The sequence below is a fragment of the Ictidomys tridecemlineatus genome, chromosome 4, assembly GCF_052094955.1.
Source record: "Ictidomys tridecemlineatus isolate mIctTri1 chromosome 4, mIctTri1.hap1, whole genome shotgun sequence".
NCBI lineage: Eukaryota > Metazoa > Chordata > Mammalia > Rodentia > Sciuridae > Ictidomys > Ictidomys tridecemlineatus.
The window spans coordinates 37,229,923-37,253,358 of NC_135480.1; the positions used below are offsets into that span (position 1 = coordinate 37,229,923).

The window sequence follows — 23,436 nt, forward strand, 5'->3', positions numbered from 1 at the left end:
TCAAATCTTTATGATGCTGATAAATGTTCAAAGTGAAAATATTAATCTATCTAAAGTCTGTTATTTACTCTCCTAACCTATGGCCCCTTTCCCTTCTTTAACAGTATCTCTTTGGCACCAGCTAGTACTTACTTGATATGTTGTACACTTCTTTACTTATGTGTTCTCTTTCCAGAAGATTAGTGAGTCCCTGAAAATCAGATGTTTTGTCAGTTTTGTTCACTGCTGTATTTCTAATATCTAGTATAGCAAACAAAATCAATGAGTTCACATTTGATTAAAAGTATAATTGAAATAGTGTAAAAAAGTGCTGTTACCTAACAAGTTAAGATTATGTTATAAGGAAAATGTGTGCACCAAACATGCTTAACAAAAGTGCAGGGACCTGTTCTATAAAAAGTGCATTACTTAACTTATCCAGGCCTGAAATTTCTTCAGGAAGAGCATAGAAAGGGTAACAATCCATGTGTAAGGTTTGCAATTATTCCTAGTACATATGGTGTTCTAAAAAGGGCAATTTAATTTTCAGCCAAGAACAGATTTAATTCTTACATCAAAAGAATAGTCTGACTATACAGAAGTAGAGAATAGAATATTCATCTCCTTAATCTCATTTTATCTTTGGGCAATCAGCATGAAACAGGAGAAGGAACCAGGGATTTGCTAATTGAAATTCTTTGAGTGTCCAAGGATAACTTCCACATGGGGACTCAGAGATAATCCAACAAAGAGATGTTCCAGTTTAGAAAATAACAACATCAGAGAGCAGTCAATATTTTTTGAAGTAAAAATCAAGATGTTTTCTATATAGAAGTTTCAAACAGAGGATGAGGATGAAGTCCAAGAAGGAGATTAACTGGTTTGAGTACTTAATTTGTTGAGACTAAGAAACAAAAATCAGAGGCTGTTGAAAAAAAAAATAGTTGAAACTAGAAGAATATCCAAAAGGGTACAAAGGGCATTAGAAAAAAAAGTTAAAGAAGGAAGGAAGAAAACTTGATAATTCACAGTGTGATTTGTTTCCTAGTTGAAAGATTTAGAAAATATGAAAAAAGTGTACCTTATGTCATACCTTCTAGCCCTGGAGTTCTCAAATTGAAACAAATAAACTTTAAAAAGGAGAAAGGGTCAGAGGAGAGATATAGGAAATGATTGGAGGAGAAGAAAAGGTAAGAGATGGAGGAAAAGAATGTAAAATCTGGGGAAGGATGATATTGGAAAGAAAAACGAAAATAAGAAAACACTCAAGACAAAGAGTTCCTCTGACATTGAAGTGTTTCTAGATGGCACTGATTTTGAAAGATGTCCTGGATTCCCTTTTGAAATTTGATGAGGATTTCAACAAGTCAGCTTCTACTGCTTCTTTTGCCACCTCATTCTCACTACACACATTCACACTTCCAACACACACCACCACCGCCCCACCCACACGTGTATCTCTACCATATGAAAAGAATCCTACTGTTTCAGAGTCAAACTTACCTGATATGGAATAGAAAAATAAAAGGGACTTCATTGACTCTTATGGATATGGAACCTCTAAATTCTGGGTAGATATAAAATTGCCTATGCTTTGATTATAGATCTTTTTTTTTTTTTTGGCACTGGCCAAATATACTATTATTTCATACAAAATTAGTATGCATAAGTAAATGGAATAAATAACACCTAACTTTTCCAACTCTTATTTCCAGGAAATATGGTATTTTTTAAGTTAAGTTCTTTCATATTGGGGTTTGATACAAGGAACAATTAGAAACTGGTGTTAAAAATAATTTTTAATTATCAGAGACAACTTACAGCTCATTGATTCTTTAAGCACATTCTACAAAACCTGCAGAATTATTTGCCATCTCCTATTCGTATTCAGTGGTGAAGCTAAGAGAGCTCTCTCAGCACTTTTTAACAATAGTTCTGTCACCAGGATTTGTGCCATCTCAGGTGGAATTTTATACTTGTAGAATTCAGGATTTCAATTGGACAGAGAATCAATAAAGAGACTGTGCTGTCTTTTAGAGACATGGCATTGCCTCACAGTCATGCGAAGACAAAATTTAGGAGACTCAGAGACCTTTTAGGTTCAGCAATAACAATGTTTTAGAATAATTGCAGGATTTTCTGAAAATATTGGCCAGGGGCGTAACCCTGAATCTGTGAGGTTATCAAACTGAGGGGAAAGGTTTGAGCTCCCATGCTTCTGGGTGATGATCCTCATAGCAAATAGGGGACACACATACAGAGGTAGGTCTAAAGTTGTCACTGACTTATTCTGTGTGTGACAAGAGATGAAATTAAGATCTTTTACTTTCAGCTTAATGGATGCAGAACAGGACCCACACCTCTGATGCTATGGACCAAAGAAAGGCAACAGCATTTACTGTGATTTTAAATCTAAAAAGGATGTAGTTAAAATATTTATACTGCAGATGTTATGATTTCTTCCAGCTGACATCATCTTTTTATTAATATTACAGTACCTTCATCACTATTCTAAGAGTAGTCCTATAAGGCTTAATGAACTCTATGTAGGTACTTGAACTTTGAAAAATTTTGAAAAGATCATTTACCTTTCTCAAAGACTATGATTTCCTTCTCCTATGAGAGAGGGATTAGTCAATGGGCCCCCTACATTTTCCCACTTATAACTTACCATTATTGAACATGAAGAAAATAGATGTCAGTGGATAGTGAAAGCAAGCTTGAAGAAGAGATAATTGGAAAAGAGCAACTGTTTCAAGACTATGAAGCCAACAAAAGGACATGTCTTCATAAAACATAGGCTTAGACCCTGTTACAGACTGAACTGTGCATCACCCAAATTTCATAAATGTCACTCCCACTGTGACATTATTTGGAGATAGGACCTTTAAAAAAGCAATTGAGATTAAATGAGGTCATATGGCTAGGGCCCTCTTCCCACATATCTGATGTCCTTAAAAGAAGAAGAGACACCAAGGGATGCAGGTACACAGAGTGCCGCAGTCCGGCTGCAGCAAAATAACCTGGGGGTGATGAGCAACTTGTGTAGATTGATACAGCTGGAGTGGGAGCCCGTTATTATAGGACCAGAGGGATATTTATACATTCCACACAGCTTATCTTAATTAGCATAAACTAGATACAGCAATCAACCAATAAGGAATCTCCACACTTAATGGCTCGCTAGCATTACTTCTCAAACCACTCCCTCTGGCAAAATGCCAGGCGCCATCCTGACTTGTTTACAGATTCTAACAACAGAGAAATGATTATATAAAGATACAGAAAAAAAAAAAGATGTTTGTCTGCAAGTCAAGGAGGGAGACCTCAGGAGAAACAAAACCTGCCAATATCTTGATCTTGGACGTCTAGGCTCCCATACCATATGAAATCAATTTGTGTTGTTTACACCACACAGAATGTGGCACTTGTTATTGAAGGCTTAAATAGAATCCTGGCTAACAAAAATAGATTTAAGTTAATCAAGATTTTCACATAAATTATCTGACAAGTTTGTCAATAAATCCCAGAATGGTTTATGGGAAGATGTTTAATCTGTACAGGTTGAAGCTTCCTCTTTTAGATAAAGGTGAACACACATATCTCTAAGACAATCACAAATTTTAATTAGATGGAAATGAACACATACCTAAATATATCAACCCACCAAGCTTTGCCATTTTCTTGATAATGCTTTTAATAGGTTGAATCAGCTATTAAATAAAAAATATCCAGTAATATAGTTTCTTGTTGATCAGCACATGCATATTTTTGTTCCATCAACTGGGGAGGATTCTTTATCATGCAGTTGGCTAGTCAGTTCAGAAATAATTGTTAAACATCTACTGTGGATGCTCCCTCATGGGAGAGACTAATAAGTAATATTATGCAAATTAATTCAGAAATAGAGCAACCAATAAAATATGAAATAATAATCAACTAATGTTAGCTTAATGAATATTTGAAAAAAAAGTGCATCTTCACACTGGAATACACAGGATGGTCTTTCCTTCCTCCAAATACCAACCTAATTTAAGTGGTGGAATGATAATCTGAAACATATATTAGACATACATTTATTCATGCATTTAAAATCAGTAGTGAAATTCCTCCAGTGGGGGTCAGTGCTAGCCAGCATGATTTCCTAATTGCCATCAGGCCATCTGCTTAAAAATCTGCAGCTTTTGCTTGCCATCCGTCATTCTTTGAAGATAAATTAGCTTGTTCAATGGATTAGGGATTTCAAGGTCAGAGATACCTGTAGTAGAGTCCATAAAGAACAATCTGAATTTACTCAGATTACATATACTTTGAAAGATTCTGTTTCCATGACCGAACAATAGAAAAACATGTTCTACCTAATTTGTGCATTGATTGTGAGAATTATAGGTGATAAACACAAAACTCCAAGCTGGCTAGACACACATGGAGTATGTTATTATTATTTTGTTTCATAGTTAAAGTGGCCAAATTGAGGCTTTTGGCACATGATCATGATAACAAATATTAATCTGTGATTTGAATCATCAAGATCCATAGCCGTGTTGGGGGAATTTCTGCCATGGGCATCAGGGGAAAAGCTGCAAGCTGAGTCTCACTTAATTGTCATTCTCATCTTACATATTCATAAACAGTGAAGGAAATAGTAAATGGAGAAAGTCATGAACAATTTCTCTATCTCCCTTCATGCCATGAGTATGCCCAAAGAACTGACAGCTATATTCTTTTTTTTTAAGAGAGAGTGAGAGAGGAGAGAGAGAGATAGAGAGAATTTTTAATATTTATCTTTTAGTTCTCGGCGGACACAACATCTTTGTTGGTATGTGGTGCTGAGGATCGAACCCGGGCCGCACGCATGCCAGGCGAGCGCGCTACCGCTTGAGCCACTTCCCCAGCCCCTGACAGCTATATTCTTATGTGTATATACAGAAGAGAAAAACCAAAACAAAAAGTCATTTTAGAAATATCTGGAACTGAGTTCACCAACCCTCAGCAGGTCCAGAATATAACTAATTTTGAAGAAAGTAGAGAAAATAATCTATAAGAAATAGGAGCTTGTGGCAAGAAGAAACTGCAGTGTCAAAAGAGTAAATGTGAAATTATACTGACAATGGGCTGGGGATGTGGCTCAAGCGGTAGCGCGCTCGCCTGACATGCGTGCGGCCCGGGTTCGATCCTCAGCACCACATACAAACAAAGATGTTGTGTCCGCCAAATACTAAAAAATAAATATTAAAAATTCTCTCTCTCTTTCCCTCTCTCTCACTGTCTCTCTCTCTCTCTCTTTAAAAAAAAATATACTGACAATTTTGTAAGGGTTCCTGCACTCCTACCTGAGACATTTTCAAAGTAGCTGGACCACTGTGTTGGCAATATGAGCTTCTAAATTATCAGGGGAGCAAGCAAAATTGGCAGTGGATGCCAGACTCCTAATATCATCCCTTTGCTTCTCCTTCATAATAAATATGTTTATTGCAAATGTCCTCAGCTCTTTTTACCTAGCACTCATAAGAGAGAAGTGAATAAATCATTACAATTACACCATCAGTTACATCACAAAAGGCATTTGGGACACATTTCTGTGCTGAAGGCAATTATGTTTTATTACAACTATTAAAATAAAAAATAGTTCTCTTCAAAGTATAGCATTTTTTTCCTTTTTCTTTTCTTGTAATGGGGATTGAACACAGAGTCATGTAACCACTGAGCACCATTCACAGCCTTTTTTTTTTTTTTTATGTTGAGACAGGTCTCATCATGTTGCTTAGGGCCTCAATAAGTTGCTGAGGCTAACTTTTAACTTGCAATCCTCCTGCCTTGGTCTCCAGGGCTGCTGAGATTAAAGGCATGTGCCATTGTGCCCAGCTTCAAACCAGAGTTTACATTTTCCTACAGCTATGATTTAGGGTGAAACCTGGAACAATAAAATGTTGTGACACATTTAAGATGAAAAAATCAATATAACATTCCCAAAACTTCTGCACACATAGAACTCTTATGAAGGCATTCATAGGCTTCTTTCTCAAGTCACTGGAACTGTTAACAAATATTCTTTAAGAACCTGAATACTTCTCATTTCCAGCAACAGTAACTTATTTTTCAGACTTTAAGTAATGACCATAGTTATATCTGCTCTGAAACTAAGTGGAGCTGGCCTTTCCTGGGTTCTAACAACTAAGTACAAATGTTCTGCTATATTAAGCATGAAGTTAAATGGGATCACATTTGGGAGTGAAGTTTCATGTATTCACCTAATATAGGACCTTCTCTGCATGTGCAAAAACTCATCTTTGTAGCAACAAAGATGTCAGTTTGTCTACATAATAAGAACAGATTTATCATGAACATACTATATTTATTACTTGTCTGCCTATCAGAAAAAGTCCACTAAATTACAATAAAGGAATATTAATACTTATTAGTCTGTGAGTCAAATATGAATAAATAATGTTACATGAGAGATTTCAATTAATTCTTGAATAATGAAAACAAAGTGATAAAAAGGAAAGGGGAGATTTCATGAAGAGAAAGATTCAAGTAAGAAAGTGCAGAGGGTATTCCAAGTTAACGTCTCCAAAAGGCTAGACATAGTGATGCATCATCCACCACAGAAAGCTGGTGAGACCCAGACCTAATACCAGGTAGACAACTGTCTACAAAGAATTGGCTCCAAATCAAGTCCTTCTGGTGCCACAAAGGTATGTTATGATGCACAGAAGTGCAGTAAGTTGGATTAAATGATGCTCTGTCCAATAAAAATGGAAGCCCCAGCTTCCTCCCAGAGGTTTTCCCCTAGAATGCCAGCAACTCTCTTTATTTATTACCTCCATAGCAATCTTAGCAAGGGAATTAAGATGAATCTCCTGTACTATATGATTGCCCTGCAATGAAGTACGTCAGGAAACAGATCCAGCCCATTGATGTTCTGGGTGGCTTTCAGATCCTCTAGTTCAGCTAGGGACCTGTGGATATTTAAGAAAGCTTGAAAAGAAAAAAAAAACAGTGAAAAGCATGTAGTTAAAAAGAAGCAGAGGGAAAAGGTAGTACAGTGAGATAAAGAAAAAAAATAAGAGTTCAGGGAGGAGGAAAGAAAAATTATAAAATGCAAAACAAAGGTGCCAATTAAAAATTTTGGAGATAAAATGATGAAAAATATTCTGTACTCTAAATGAAGAATAGGAATCTAGGAATAAATACATAATAATCTATAGACAATTGCTTTATGTAATTTATGTATTTAATTTATACATAAGTTATAGTATACAGATATATATATATATATATACATATAAAGAAATATATACGCACATTAGTGGTATAATACCAGTTGGAATCAAGATGGAAACAGAGGGGCTGAATATGCCTTCCCACTAGAAATAATGGTTTGCAAGACTAGGCCAAAGGATGGTAATCCCTGAGAGATGAAAAAATGAGGTGAGCCAAATGATTCTGCCAGCTTACTGGCTTGAGAGTTTCTAGGACAGGTGTGCTGAGAGGAGATTCAATCAGGGTTCAGCAGCATTTATGTGGAGAGAGACGAAGAAGAGAGTCTGGAAGACCAAGGTGCACAGTTTCCTGAACAGAGCACCAAGGAGGAGAAAGCTGCACAGAGAGAGAACTCCAGAGATCTGCTGGTCCCCTGGAGTGGTCAGCATAGTGTTGGGCATGTATGTGAAAACAAAATGATAATAATAATAATCCTGAGCCTGAAGAAAGAGCTGTTTTGGGGAATGAGAGATGGCAACACATAGTATTGTCTATCTTGGGAAATAGAGCCTGTTCCCACTAGCAACGCAACAGATCCTCAAGATTCATGAGATTCCCCCCAAAGTCTTGCCTCTATAGTGAGAAATCATCAGTTTGAGAGCCTCCTGGTCCCACTTCATGAAACTAAAAAGAAAAATGCGAAAGGATGAGACTAGTTCCAAGTAAAACAAAGGTTAGGCTGTTTAAAGTGCAAGTTGGACATACCAAATATAAAACAGTGAAAATTAAAATGCTCCGATATCTAAAACTTTTTGAGTGCTGACATGACACCACAAAGAAAACATGCCACACTTCACCTCATGTTATAGGCAGCACTCAAAATATAAGCCCATTAAAAACACTGTATAAAAATACATTCACACTCTGTATGTAAGGTATACAGAAAACAAAAATGAAGTGCAGGTTTAGACTTGGGTCCCACTCCAGGGTATCTCATTATCTCATTATATATTATACATATACACACACATATATACACACACAGAGAGAGACTTATATATTTTATTTAGATATATATGCAAATATTCCAAAATCTAAATGTAATCCCAAATTCAAAATAATTCTGGTCTTATGCAATTTGGGTAAGAGTCACTTAACATATAATATAAAATTGTCCAAAATTCAACAAGTTAATTACCAGTGTAAAACAGTAGGCATTCAAAGAACCAGTAAAATTTGAAACATAATAAAGAGATAACTTAATTAATTAAATTGATCCAGAAATGACACATGAGCAAATAAAGACCTTGAAATAATATTATAATTGCTATCCGTATGCTCATGAAGTTAAGCAGTAACAGAGAAGAATTTTTAAATACAAATTGAATTTTAAAGTATATGAAAAATTATATATGAGAACAGATTAATTATAATTATGGGAAAAAAGTTTTTATATGTAGAATAACAGAAACAATCCAAAACCAAACACAGAAGAACTTTTCTTTTTAAATGAAGAGAATATGTGATAACTGTGTACAACTACATGTACCTTAGAATATGTTTAACTTGAAACCACAAAGGAGAGGGGATATATTTGAAAAACTAGAGGGTAAAAATGTTCCCAAATTTGATGAAAACAGTAAACCTATATACTTAAAAAGCTCTAATCACCACAAACATGGGAAAATTTACAACCAGAAATGAATGTATCATGCTTGTAAGGCAAAAGAATTATTATTCTTATGATACCAACTTTCCTCAATTCATCTGTGGAGTCAAGAGTAATCCCAACCAAAATTCCAAGCCTTTGAAACATGGGAACTTATTAACTTGTTCTAACTTCATATGGAAATACAATAACATACTACCTTAAAGGACCCTGAAAATAAATTTGGAAATGTAATAGTGATTTCTCTATTTAGTATCAAGTGATAATAAACATGACAAGGTGAGATTGGGATAAACACTGATAGACAGCAATAAAACACAGTTAGCCTTGTTACAGATTCACATACATATGGACAACTGATTTCTTGATAAGTTGCAAAGGCAATCAAGATGAAAAAATTATATTCTTGTCAACAACTAATCTTGGAACAATTGCATATTCATATAAAAAATCAACAATTTGATCTGTACAACATATTATATAAAACATTTGTGCAAAAAGGTTTGTAGACATAAATGTTATACCTACATAAAACTATGAAAATACTCAAAAATAAAATATTTATGAAGATGGGGTAGGCAAATATATTTTGTGTGATATGCCTAAAGCATAATCTATAAAATTTTAAAATTCATAAATTCTACTTGGTCAAAATCAAAAACACTTGCTCCATGAAATGCACTGCTGAAAAGATGAAAAGACAACTGCAAACTGGGAGAAAAGATTTTCAACTCATATCTAATAGAGATAGTGTATTGATAATACATAATGAGCATTCAAAACTCAAAAATATAGGGCTAGGGATGCATTCAGTGTTAGGCACTTGCCTAGTATGTGTGAGGCCCTGAGGTTTCAATCCTCATCACTGCAAAAATAAATAAAGAAAGAAAGAGAGAGAGAAAGAAAGAAAACAAAAATTAATAAACCATAGTAATAAAAACAGACCAATTTTTAAGAAATGGGCAAAAGGTTTGAAAAGATACATTTTTTAAGAAAGATAAATGGATGTCAAAGAAATATATGAACATATGCTCAACATAATAAGCCATTAGGAAAATGCAAATTAAACCACAAAGGGATATCTATTAATCATGTTGTTTGTGAGGTTATGGAGGAACTGGAATTCCCATACACTGCTGATGAGAATGCAAAATGATAGAACCTCATTGAAAATCAAATTGACAATGTCTTTAAAAGTTAATAATATACCTGTAGTATGAGGTAGCTATTCAACTCCTCAGTATAATACGAAGAAATGAAAATTCATGTCCACACAAAGATTTGTACTCAGAGTTTATAGCAATTTATTTATAACAATTGCTTGACTGAAAACAATTCAAATAATAATCAACCAGAAATGGATGCTTTGGTTATATCCTTATGTGAATAACTGAATGATCCAAGACCTAATTCCCATAACCTGTGAGTATAACCTTAGATGGTATAACGGATGTTGCAGATGTGATTAAATTAAGAAATTCAAGGTGGAATATTATCCTGAATTATCTGAGTGAGCCATAATAATACTCAAGTTTTCTTGTAAACTCGAGAAATAGATATAATGGACAACTGAAGGAAGGACCAAGCAGAGGCTGGAGTGAGAGACCTTGAAGGTAACAGAAGGGACCACAAGCCACATTATGAAGGCAGCTAGTAGAGTTACAAAATGAAAGAAAATGGGTTCTTCCCTGAAGTCTCGCAAATTGACTTAACTCCAATGAAACCCATTTTGGACTTTGATGTCGAGAATTAAATATAAATATAAATAAATAAATAAATAATTTTTTTGTATTGTTTCATACACTAAATTTGTTGTGATCTCTATGGCAACAATAAAAACTGAATAGACCATATTCAATTTCTGATTGACGATAATAGAATACTAATCAGCAATCCAAGGAATGAATAATTCATATAATCCAAATGAATATTAAAATAATTATGTTGAATGAACAAAGATAAAAATATAAACATAATATTTTTATATATAAAGTAGCATTTATGTCAAATTCTAGAAAATGTGAATGATCTGTAGTAAGACAAGCATATTAATAGTTGCCTGAGGGATGTTAGAGATTGTAAAGGCAAGAGAACATAACCAAGGCCCCTTGGATAAACTTTTGGGGGTGAACTATATTTTCACTATATTAGTTCTCACTGTGGTTGTATTAGTGAATATCTATGTATATATAGACATATATAGACATATATATACATATCAATTTGTATGCTTTAAATATATGTAGTTTCTAATGAGTCAATTATACCTCAATAAAGCCAAATATATATGGTTTACAAATAAATATATATGAGAAGACATATATATATATATATGCACATACACACACATTATACATATATATCAATACACATGTATATACATATATATTTGTTTTACTTGCTATAGATAAGTGTAACAAAAAGAAAATCAAGATGAAAAATGGATGTAAAATAGAAAAGAGAAAAAAATATGAGAAGCAGATTATGAATTCTAACATTGATCTTCTAGTAGCTTGAGGTAAAGAAGATGAATAAAATCCAAATTAGAGAATTGTTAAAATAAAATTACCAAAAATTAAATGATATCCTTTTGTAGACTGAAGGAAATTGTGCAGTAAGTGACCAGCATAATATAAAGTTAGAAGAAGCCCTTGAAGACTAAGGATTATGACATATTAGAGTATCAGGGTGAAGGGAAGATCCTTACAGCTTAGATGAGTTGGTGAGGCAGAAGAATAAGTGCCTGGGGAGAAAAATAAGGAGATAAGAAAACATAATAAAAGTGCATCAAAGAAATTAGGATCCAGAATAAAAGGCACTACTTAAAAACAAATTTTTCTATAGAAAGTTAGCAATAGAAAACATTTTGGGAGGAAATAATTTCTTTCTTAGAATTTGTTATCCAAATAAATATTCAAACTTTTGCAGGGGAAGAATTACATTTATGATATGCAAATTCTCAAAAAATTAACTCCTTGATTTTTTTTTAGAAATCTTTTGGAAAATGTGTCTCAGTAAATAAAGGAATACAGCAAAAATAAAAGAGAATCAAGAAAAGAGATTTATTATTATAAAGTTAGAGAGGGGAGTCCTGGTATAACAGCACTGTATCAACCCAGAGGGCTAAAAATTCACTAGGGCAAAAGGGCAAAGGTGAGATAAAAGTCATCTTCAGGGGGAAAAGATGACGTAACAATTTTATATGTTTGAGTACAAAGAAAAAGTGATGGCAAGGCCTTTGATAAATTATTTTAAATATTAAAGCAAATTAAAGAAAACTTAAAAGGAATATAAATCAAAGGCAAACAAAACAGTTTTTCCAGAAATCAACAAGCAAAAAATAAAGGAATCTTACCTGAATGAAAATTAATCTTACTACATTGGTTAATTTCTGTTTTATTAAGTACTAATCAATTTTAAGAATAATATAACATGAACACTGGCTAAATAATCAAAATCAACTCTTGAGATTGATACTGAGATAACTAGGAAAGAGGAATGGTAGTGGTGATGTAGTATGAAAAGTTTAACTTCAACCAATTCAACAGGGGAGGATACAGTATCTAAATTTAATAAGTAATTAGTTGTATCATAAGTGTATGATATAGAAATATGAATGAAAGCAGTAGAACAATAATAATAAAAGCCAAAGGGGCAGCTTCTGAAGATGGGTCCTGAGGAACAAGATGTAGGACTGGGTATTGCTGATTTTAATGTCTACTATAACTATTCCACTAATTTTGACTGATTTATTGATGTATTATGCATTTAAAAGCTGCAGATGTCTGATGTGTAGAACTTGACAACTTTACTTGTTTGATGCACTTGTGAAACCATCTACCCATTACACCACCAGTGCCACAAACATCCATCACCTCCAAAGTTTCTTCCTTTTCCCCTTATATTTCCTTTTGTGGCTAGAGCACTTAACATAAGATCTACCTCTTGACAAACTTTAAATTATACAATGCAGTATGGTTAATTATAGACCCTATATTGTAGAGCAGACTGAGTTTTTAAAAATCATTCATACATATGACTTTTATTTTTTTAAAAAAAAAGTAATGAGAATTTAGCCATTGTTTTCTTAGAAATATCCTCAGTTTATGCACCTTGTATAAATATCTATTCACATGCTGAGTCTTTTATTTTCACCAAAATTTTCTTTATGGTCAAAATGAGCAAAGACCTAAATAAAATATATTAACATAATCCACATTTCATCACCCTTGCATTCCTATGAAAAAGGGGAGAGAGAGAGAGATTATCTACTGTGTGTCAGGCAATTATTTCAATTTCAACCTGTTCTCAACAGGTTATAATTTATGGGTGGGTGATAGTGACATGTAAATGAACAGAATATTACAATTCACTGTGACCACGCTGGAGGAAGTGATGAAGGTAGCAGAGCTTAGTCTTAAAGAAATTCCAAAACTGGGATAAGTTTCATGTTACCGAAAAACTTCTAGGACTGACGAACATGATCAAGACAATGAGGAAGAAAGGTATAAATCATATAATATTTGCTGAAAAACAGGCATAGATCAGGCCAAAAGTAGAATGAAAGATGGTGTAGATGCTTTCCAAATAGCTGAAGAAGTTGAAAACTAACAACCCAGACAAAGATGGAAAGCAAAGAAGATGGCAAAGAAGCACAAAATCCAGGTAGCATAAAAATAAATGGGGAAAGAGGTGAGGGAACAAGTATCATTCATTTTGATGTAATTTATTTATTGATAAGGTTCTTCTATTAACTAAGAGAATTTTGGAAAATTAAATTTAGGCAGCTAATCTCTCTGAAATTCCAAATGAAAGTATCACAAAGATGGGAAAGAGAGAATGAATTTTCATTCCTACCTCAATCTTAGACACTAGAAAAGAGTTTGGGAGTACACCACCCCAGACACTGACCCAATGTGGCTGGCAAGGGTTTTGCTGGTCACTGCTGTCAGTTCCCACCCTCTAATCAGACCTCATGGAGGACGACTGCCCTAAATTCATTTGCCAGTTCAGTGACAGTCTTGAGGCAGCTTGGGGGAGAAGACAATTGTTGGGTAGACTCCGTAGTTTCCTTTTTTAAAGAGCTTGTTCAGCTAGCTATTCTTCTAATCACATTCATCACAGGAAGTTTATTTTTGTCTGGCTTCTACTTTGAAAAATTGTGTTTGTGTCTAATCCTTTGTTGTTTCCCTTTCCTACTGAATCAAGGCAAACTCAATGGGATCAATGGAAGAAATCCAATCCCAATTTCTTTTCTATTGTGTATGGACAGAAACACTCACCCTGGGCTTGTACTTCTCAGCTGCTAATAGAGAGGCATGAAAGAATGCCAATCAGTCCCTATCTGTCATTGCTTTTCCAAATCAAGGGATATTAGTGAAGTCAAACCATGACCACTTCAATGTTCTGTTTTGTTTGTTCTGGGTTTTGTTTTGTTTTTAGCAATAGAACACCAAAATGATTAGACATCTTTATTGACTCTGCCTTTGTATACTTCCTTTCTGAGGGAGAATTCTCACTATAGCAAGAGAATTAGAAATAGTACCATTCACTACAGCATATTAGGAAAACTCAATAATGATAATAATAACATAGTAACAATATATTCCCCTTGAGGTCTGTGAGTGATCCTTGTATTAAGATGTCATATTCCATATACAGTTGTACATGTGTAAGGAACTATTAGAACAAGTAAACATGCCATTCTTAATTTTAATTTCCATAAGTAGGTTGCAGGAGATATATCAAAACTTGCAACTTTTTTTTTTTTCTGTGCTGGGATTAAACCCAGGCCTTTGCGTATGCTAATTTTCACAATGATAAAATGTGGAAATCCAGATTCTATAATAAATTTGAAAGAAATTAAATTTTTACATCAACTATTTCCTGAGATGACTTTGTGAGGAAGTATTTTCAAGTATGATCTTAGCTCAGAGAACACAGGGGCATGATCAGTTGGAACACAAATATTTGATTTCTCTGTTTCATCACATTAATAGTATATCTGTAGCTGTGGGATATACAATTAACATCCATTTATTCATTATCATTAGATTAATATTTTTGATAATAATGAAGTATTTCCTCAACATAGTTAAATATTTATTGACTTCCAGGAATTTTGTTAGTCACTAGTAATTGTTTTAATGACTTCACTTTTACCACCATTTTTAGTATTCTCAGCAACCATATAAAGAAGATATTATTTTATGAATGAAATATGGATTAAAGAACCCAATTTTAGATGATGTTTGAAATTATGAGAATGACCTGGCTAGTAAGTAATGGAGCAGGAACCTTCTGTAGTCAGCTACCATCTCATACTACGTCTATGTAAGAATGAGATATTGTGAAATTAAAATTACTTCCAAAACATTAATATGTGCAGCATGTTTTGGATTTCAATACTGGATCAGCTCCCAGGAGTTTAAGGACAAGGTTGATAATAACTGTTCATAAAGATGTTTTGTTAGCTTTCAAATTTTTAAGCAATCCCTGGCCATAGAACACTATTAGGACTAAAACTTATATCCAAAAAGAAGACAGCTAGTTATTTTTTTAATAAAAGTGACCGGCAGAGAGATTGCTCTATACTGAAGCACCATAAATATCAATAGAAAAGAACATAAATTTGAGCAGAGCTTCCTCAACATATGTCAACTGTTGTTAGCTGTATTTTCAGTATTTAGTCTAGACTTGGCACATGAGAGATTCAATAAATATTTGCAGAAACACAAAAGCATGGGGCTTAGGGTAAGCCTCTTCATAATACCCAGCCCCTTGTCATTTCCCATCTCAGTACACATAAGTCTAACACTCAATATGAGTGTGAAGGTGAAATAATCAACAAATATCAAGCCAGGACTGAAAAGTGGATTACAGCTAAATAACAAGGGGTAGGTATTCTAGGAGAAAGTGGTTTAGAACACAATTATGCAGTATTTCTGAGATGGTAAGTCATTTCTTCACAGATTTTCAATGTCCTATAAAAGTGAAATATGGATGAACTAAAAAAGATTCTCAAGCCTGGCACAGTGGTGCATGCCTATAATCCCAGCAGCTCCAGAGGATGAGGCAGGAGGATTACAAGTTCAAAGCCAGCCTCAGCAAAAGTAAGGCACTAAGCAACTCAGTGAGACCCCGTCTTTAAACAAAAATACAAAATAGGGTGGGAATGTGGTTCAGTGGTTGAATGTCCCTGAGTTCCATTACCTGTAACCCCCTAAATAAATAAACAACAGATTCTCAAAAAGATTATTTGCCAGTATTGCTACCACACTTTGTAAATTACTAAATTTCATAAGAACCCATAACATCCCCACTTTCTATCCTGCAAACATCATATCCTAGAGTGTTCACTGTGGTTATTTCCATTTTTTTTTCATGATGACTTACAGTAGAAATAGCTACTCCTTCTGTGCCTTAGTTTCCCTCTCTGTAGAACAGAACTGACAGTGCCTACTTGGCTGGGCATTGGCAGTCATTACATGAGTAAGCACACACCAAGCACATAACAGTAAGTTCAATTACAATTTCCCTGTAGCTTTAAGACAAGTGTTTAGAAAATACTCAATAAAGATTTGATGACATCTTTTCATTTGTTGAGAAGATGAATAGATTTAAATCTCAAAATAGTTTTGGTAGAGATAAAATTCAAACAAATTAAACTTTTTATCTGCTAATATCCTGAGTATAACTCACATCAAGGATTTTGTATCATATTAATGAAGGGACATCCACTAATTTCGAAGAAAGTATTGATTTTCATGATTTAAACTGGCATCAAGAGGTTTCTTCCCCCTCAATAATCTGAGGCAAAGATCCAAATTTTCCAATCCTTTTTATCTTTTAGTATTAAACAATGCAATTCTTAAAGACAATATGATATTCATTTCCCATGTAGTTCTCAGATTACAGGAATGAAATTTTAATAATTATATTTTCATGTATAAAATGTACATTAGCAGAATAACTTTATATTTTAATTGTTCAGTTTTATTATGTAGTGTTTTATAGAGAATATAAATGTTTTATAAAATATTAATTATGTGGATAATATATACTAAAGTTAATTGACCAGACATGGTGGCACATGCCTATAATCCCAGCAACTCCAGAAGGTAAGGCAGGAGGATAATCAGTTCAAAGCCAACCTCAGCAACTCAGCAAGGCCCTAAGAAATAGCAAGACCCTACTTCAGAATAAAAAGTAAATAAAAAAAGATGGGGATGTATCTCAGTGGTTAAGTGCCTCTGGGTTCAATCATCAGTACTAAATAAATAAATAAATAAATGTAAACTAACTGCTAGCCATGATTTAAACTGTAGACTAATGTTATCAAAATGGCCTTAAGAGTATCTGAGTGGGTGATTTAGTCACATCTGGTAAAAGTTATGACTAACTGCAAGCTGTTCATTGTGGCACTCACCACCAACTCATTTATCTTGAAGCAATGTATGAGAAACAGAGAAGCATCATTCTAAATATTAGTGGCCCAAAGGAGGCATCATAATAAAAAATGAAAGTATCTGCCTCAGTAAGGAAATTTGAGTTCAGTGTTTGAACCCTACTCCAATTTTTTGCCTACTTTCAGTGTTTGAAATCATAAATCTTTTTGTTTCATATTATGAGGAATAACAGATGGTGAAGAAAAATATGTAATTTGATCCCTCTCTGAAAAACATTTTTTTTGTTATTGCTTTCCATACTTTCATTTCATGAACAATACTGCTTTCTTTCATAGCATGATAAAAGGTCATGAATGGTCAGAAATTTCTATTTTTATGAAAAGTATATAAAAATTTAGAGATACTTTTGTTTTCTTACTTTAAACAACAATTAGTCTGAAATTTACAAATATGATATGATTTAAAAATATTAACTAAAATCTCTAACAACTGATGGTTACAAGTGTAAGAAAAATCTGTTAAATTTGAATTTACTTTTTTGTAGGAATTACCGTGGGCTATCATAGGACTTTTTAAGATCAGGAAAAGTACCAGCAAAGAGTGGAAGTAAATTGGTAAATGTCTTATTATTTTAGCGTACTAGATGAAAAGTCATATTCAAGTAATCCCATCAGCCCCAATGCAAGAAAAAAGTAAAGCTCTGAGAATTAAAAATTAATGCAAGGATCATGCAATATTATATACCAAAATATACAAAAGCAACATTATACTAAGCTACTTGGTACCTAAACTCAATTTATCCAATAGAGTCTCCCACTACCGCTATAAAGCCATCTTGTATTGACATGTTCATTCTACTAATTTTAGACAGATACATTTAGAAGACAAACAGCAGCAAAAAGAGGCATTCATATCACAAAAATACAAAAGATCATGAGATATAATGAACAGTTATGTACCAACACACTGGTGAATGTAGAAGGAATAGATATATTTTTGGAAACATTAAAATTATCAAAACATTGAATAAAGAGAATGAATCACATTATAAGAATATTAATAAGTGAGGGGATCGGATTAGTATTCAAAACTCTCCCAATTTTGAAAAGCCCAGGGCTTAACAGTTTCTCAGGTGAATTCTATCAAACATTTAAAGAAGAATTAACATTTTCTCAAACTCTTGTAAAAAAAAAAACTGAATAGAGGAAACACTTCAAAACTTATTTTAAGAAGCCAGCATTACCTTCAAGTCAAATCCAGATAACTCTATACGTATAGAAAATGACAGGTCCCTAGTTAATGCAAATAAACAAATTTTCAACAGAATACTGGCAAACTAATTTGATTAGCAGATAAAAGGGATAAAGCACAAGGATCAGTGTGGATTATCTTTGGGATGCAATATGGCTTAACATATTCAAACTCATAAATGTGATATGCTACTGGAGCAAAATATAGGACAAATACCAGATAATCAGGTCAACAGATGCAGAAACAGCATTTGACAAAACTCAACATCTTATTATAATAAAATACATAGGAGTCCATTTAATAAAGAAGGTGAAAGAGCTATACACTGAAAACTCTCAAACATCAAGGATAGACAACGAAGAAGTGAAAAAATAAATGGCAAAATATACCAAGTTCATGGGTTGGAAGAAATAACATTGTTAGAGCATCAAAATTACAGAAAGCAATCTACAGATTCAATGGCATTCCAGTCAAAATTCCAATGTTATTTTTCAGAGAAATAGAAAAAACAATCTTGAAATTTATGTGGAACCACTCAAGCACCAAAACCATACCAAATACAGCTCATTATCTGACTTCAAAATATACTTTAAAGTGACAGTAATCAAAACAGCTCCATATTGGCCACAAAAATGAACATAGCACCATGAAATAAAATAGACAACAAAAAAATAAATGCGTGTTTGTGATCAACTGATATTCCACAAATGTGCTAAGGGCACCAAAACTCATACCAAAAATGTAAAAATAGACACATGGGTTTGTATCAAACTAAAATGTCTCTGCAGAGCAAAGGGAACAATTAATAGAGTGAAGGGACAAACTACCCTAAGGGGAAAAATATTTGCAAACAATGCCTCTGATAAAGAGTTAATTCCCAAAACAAGTAAGGACCTCAAACAATTAGCAAGAACATATAAATTGGAATTAAAAAAATGTATAAAGGACTTAAACACACATCTCTCAAAAAGATACAAATGCCAACAGGTTTATGAAAAGCTGCTCAATATTACTAATCATCAGAATAATGCAAATGAATCACATTACAAGATATTATCTCATACCTATTAAAATGGCTATTTCAAGAAAGCAATTACACGTTTTGGTGAGGGTGTGGAGAAAAGGGACACTTTCACCCATGGCCATTAGTGCATTTTCCACAATTGCCAAGATACAGAATCAATTTTAGTATCATAATGAATAGATAAAGTAAATATGCTCTCCACCCAAACTATGTTCCTCCTCCTCCTCCTCCTCCTCCTTCTTCTCTCTCTCTCTCTCTCTCTCTCTCTCTCTCTCTCTCTCACACACACACACACACACACACACACACACACACACACAGTAGGAAGTACTGTCTATATGTAATTACTATTCTCATGTTTCTACCTGCCAGATACATATTTTGGTCCCACCACTCCTAGTTGTGTGACTTTGAACCTTGCTCAACTTCTCAGATTTTCCTCACCCCTGACATAAATAATAGAAACTTCATTTTATGAAGATTATATTAAGGGCACTTTCAACAATGCCCAGAAAAGACTGACTATGTAATGACAGCACTTACTATTCTGGTTTTGTAAGTAAGAGATTAGAAGCTTAATACAATTAATTTGCTTGCCCATGGTCTCTTACATTCTATGTGACTTGACATATCTACTTATTTCACCCAGTGCTTTTCTTTGGCACAATGGTTATATATTATGACAATGAATTTGTAAGAACACAGAAATCTTATTTTAACAAGAATCCTGGGTGATTCTTTAGATGTTGCAAATTGAGAAGCCTAGGTCTCATGGACCTAGGAAAATAAGCAAAAGTAAATGAAACTATTTGGCTAAGACACCTGGGCATGATGAAACGTTTGTTGAAAACCAGATCTTGTGCATATCTTTGCAAACTAAGTACCGCCCTCTTTTGCCAATTACTATAAAGAGTGTTTTAAAGGAAAATATAAATTATATACAATTTTAGGAGTCCTTTTTCAGGAGATACTTCTTGGTCAGCCTAGTAGCCTAAAAACATAATGGTAAAATGTGGCCCACCATTAATACAGCACATTTGCAAATATATTATCAAAGAAATAAATTCTGGACTACCCAATTTATTCTCAAAGAAGTCCTCCCAGACAGGCCAGCTGCATCTCAGTTACCGTGAGGATGGGAGCCACATGTTAAGGTGAAACTGTATCCTGCAGCCTTGACTGTTGCATCAAGCTCAGTCAGAATTCAAAGTAATAGCTACTTGGAGGACAATTTAGGAGGGAAGGCAATGACAAAGGGACAGCCAAGATGGTTGTGCTAATGCACTGCCAGGTTTAGAATATGATTTCACACTTCTTTAACTTCTGATGAACTGTAGAGCCAGTAGGGAACACGGAGATTATTCTGTCCCAAGTTTTCATTTTAGACACAAGGTGACTTAGGCCACAAAGAGAGGCCAAGCTTGAAAATGATAGAATTCTGCCTTCAACTCTAACATTTGTGGAGAGAAGAGTTAGAGTGAGGGGAAAAGCCATAGCCAACTGTGGTGGAAGTTAGATAAGAGTGAGATGCTTTCTAGATGTTCCAGTTTCATTTACTCCAAAGAACTGCTATAGCTAGGCTTCTTTATGGACTTCACGGTAGTTAGAAATGTGGATTTTTGAGTCAGGGAAGGCTGAGTTCAAAGCCCAGCTCTACCACCCAGTAAGCAATGCATACAAGTTATTGAAACCTCAAATCCCTTATCCCTTAGTGTAAGAAAAATACACTATTACCAAAGCTTTAAGGAATATGAAATAGCACAGTATATCTATAAAATCTGGGGACAGTGGACAGAAGTGTCTATATAATAATAGTTGCTGCAACAGTTTTGTTGTTGTTGTTGTTGTTTTTGTTATCATTCACCACAGCCCTGAGGGTGTGGGTGTGATTGTTCCAAAGTGTTCCATTAGGAACCCACGGCCCAGGGAAAGCAAACCCTAAGTACCAGAGAAGTTTGAAGAATTCTATTAGAGAAAACTCTGAGTCAGTGCCCTTTCCAGCCAACTACAAATATATCACATTAAGACATAATTTTATGCTACTATTTTATAAATATATGCACTCCTATAAAATGCTAAAATAGTAAACATAAGTAAGGTTGAGCTATCCTTTGATTTTTAAGGGACTGAATTTTTCTGACAGACTGATTTATTTAATTATCAATCCCAAATATCTTTTTTCAGCAACATCCATGTGCATGATATGTTAAATCTTAGTTTTAAGTGAACACAACAAAATTCTAGACTTTTCAAGGAATGTTCTATTTTATGTAACTGAACTTTCAGATGACTTTAAAATGCTCATATATTTAAATTACAATTACTTTGGGTGAAATTTATTTTAAACTTCATCACTCTTGTTCATTACTAATAGAAGATACACATTTATTGTGTAATGTACACTATTCTTGCTAATTCAAAAGCATTATTTTAACATCAGGGTTTCTACTGTGAATTATGACACTAATTTTGCTGAGGCATTTGAGATACATGAGATTTTTAAAGCAATGGTCCCAGACACATGTGTTTTGGTTGTGTCTTGATAATTCCCTGGGGGCTGGGAATACAGCTCACTTGGTAGAGTGCTTGCCTGTATTATTTTCATAGTTTGTCTCAATCTTTCTGGGGAACTAGAATTCTTAATAACTAGAAATTCTTTTCTATGGCAGGAAAGACAGAGACATTAAAGATTAAAGAACAAAGCAGAAGACCAGAGGGGCTCCAGATGAGATGAGACATGATTTTTTTTTTTTATCATACAGGCTGCTATTCAGTTCCCACCCAAGATAAGTATAATGTCTGACCATAAAATGTCTTCCTTAACTTTTTTCCTATGTAACGGTTATTTTAACAAAAGATCATCCCTTCTGTCCTTTAATCATAAATAAAGAATAGACTGTAAATGCAAGGAAACATTAGCCCACATAGGTGAATAAATTTCCATTCTTGTATAAATGGATTTAGATTTTTTTTCTGCTTTCTCTAAGGTAAGAGTGTAGGAAGGTTCTGAATCCCAAATAGATCCATGAGGTTGAAGGGAGGCCCACAGCACAGATATCAGAGATTTTGAAGCTCTGTATTTCCCCAGGATTCTCTCTCTGGGTAGCATGAAATAGAAACTGGGCACAAAGTTGGGTGGTGGAAAGCCTTATAGGTAGGCACTTAAGTAATAAATGAGTTATGTAGAGAAAAGGAAATGACTGTGCTTTACAATCTCTAAGTCCCATATAAATATAAATTATTATAAATGTTAAACTACTAATTTTAGTAGAAAGTATTTGGTTCTGCAGAATTATTGAAATATTCTTTTTAAGTTTAGCCAAATGTTCTTCAGGATAGCTTCAGAGCTTCAGCTAATCCCATGAAGCTGGAGACAGGCTGTGTTTAATGTGACCTATGGATTCCCTGAATGTCTTAGTAGCACTACTGGTAAATAAGCAGCCACCAGAAGCCACAACTATTATTGTTCTTTTTTCGCCCACTCTCATAAGACACATGAGTCCATCAAAAATCAAGGGAAACACAGCAATCCAGGCGAGGAAGAAAAGCTGGACTTTCCCCAGAAATCACTGCTAATTTGCCAGCTAATGTGTTCCTCCAAAATGTGCTAAGGCAAAAGCAAACACGCACTCTCAGTCATCTGTAACCATAACATACTCTAATTTATCCTGGGTGCATAAAAAAATAAGCACACTGTGCCTTCACTCCCCACATTGCCCAAGAGCCTCATCTTTTTTTATTTCATAACTTATTAAACCTCTTCAAAAGAAAAACTCAGAATTTAAAAATAGAATAAAAAAAATTGAAAATATATGTGGATACTTTCTTCAGAAACATAATGACACTGTCCAGAACAAAAAAGGGTTAAATTTTTCTTAGAAAATCAGAGTTGACTAAGA

At 34.0% G+C, this 23,436-nt stretch overlaps 1 protein-coding gene across 4 annotated transcripts in view; it reads right to left on the minus strand.

Annotated features, from left to right (window-relative positions):
* The window catches only part of Ano3 (anoctamin 3), a 400,060-nt gene that overhangs the window by 248,433 nt on the left and 128,191 nt on the right, over positions 1–23,436 (minus strand). The window lies entirely within an intron of this gene.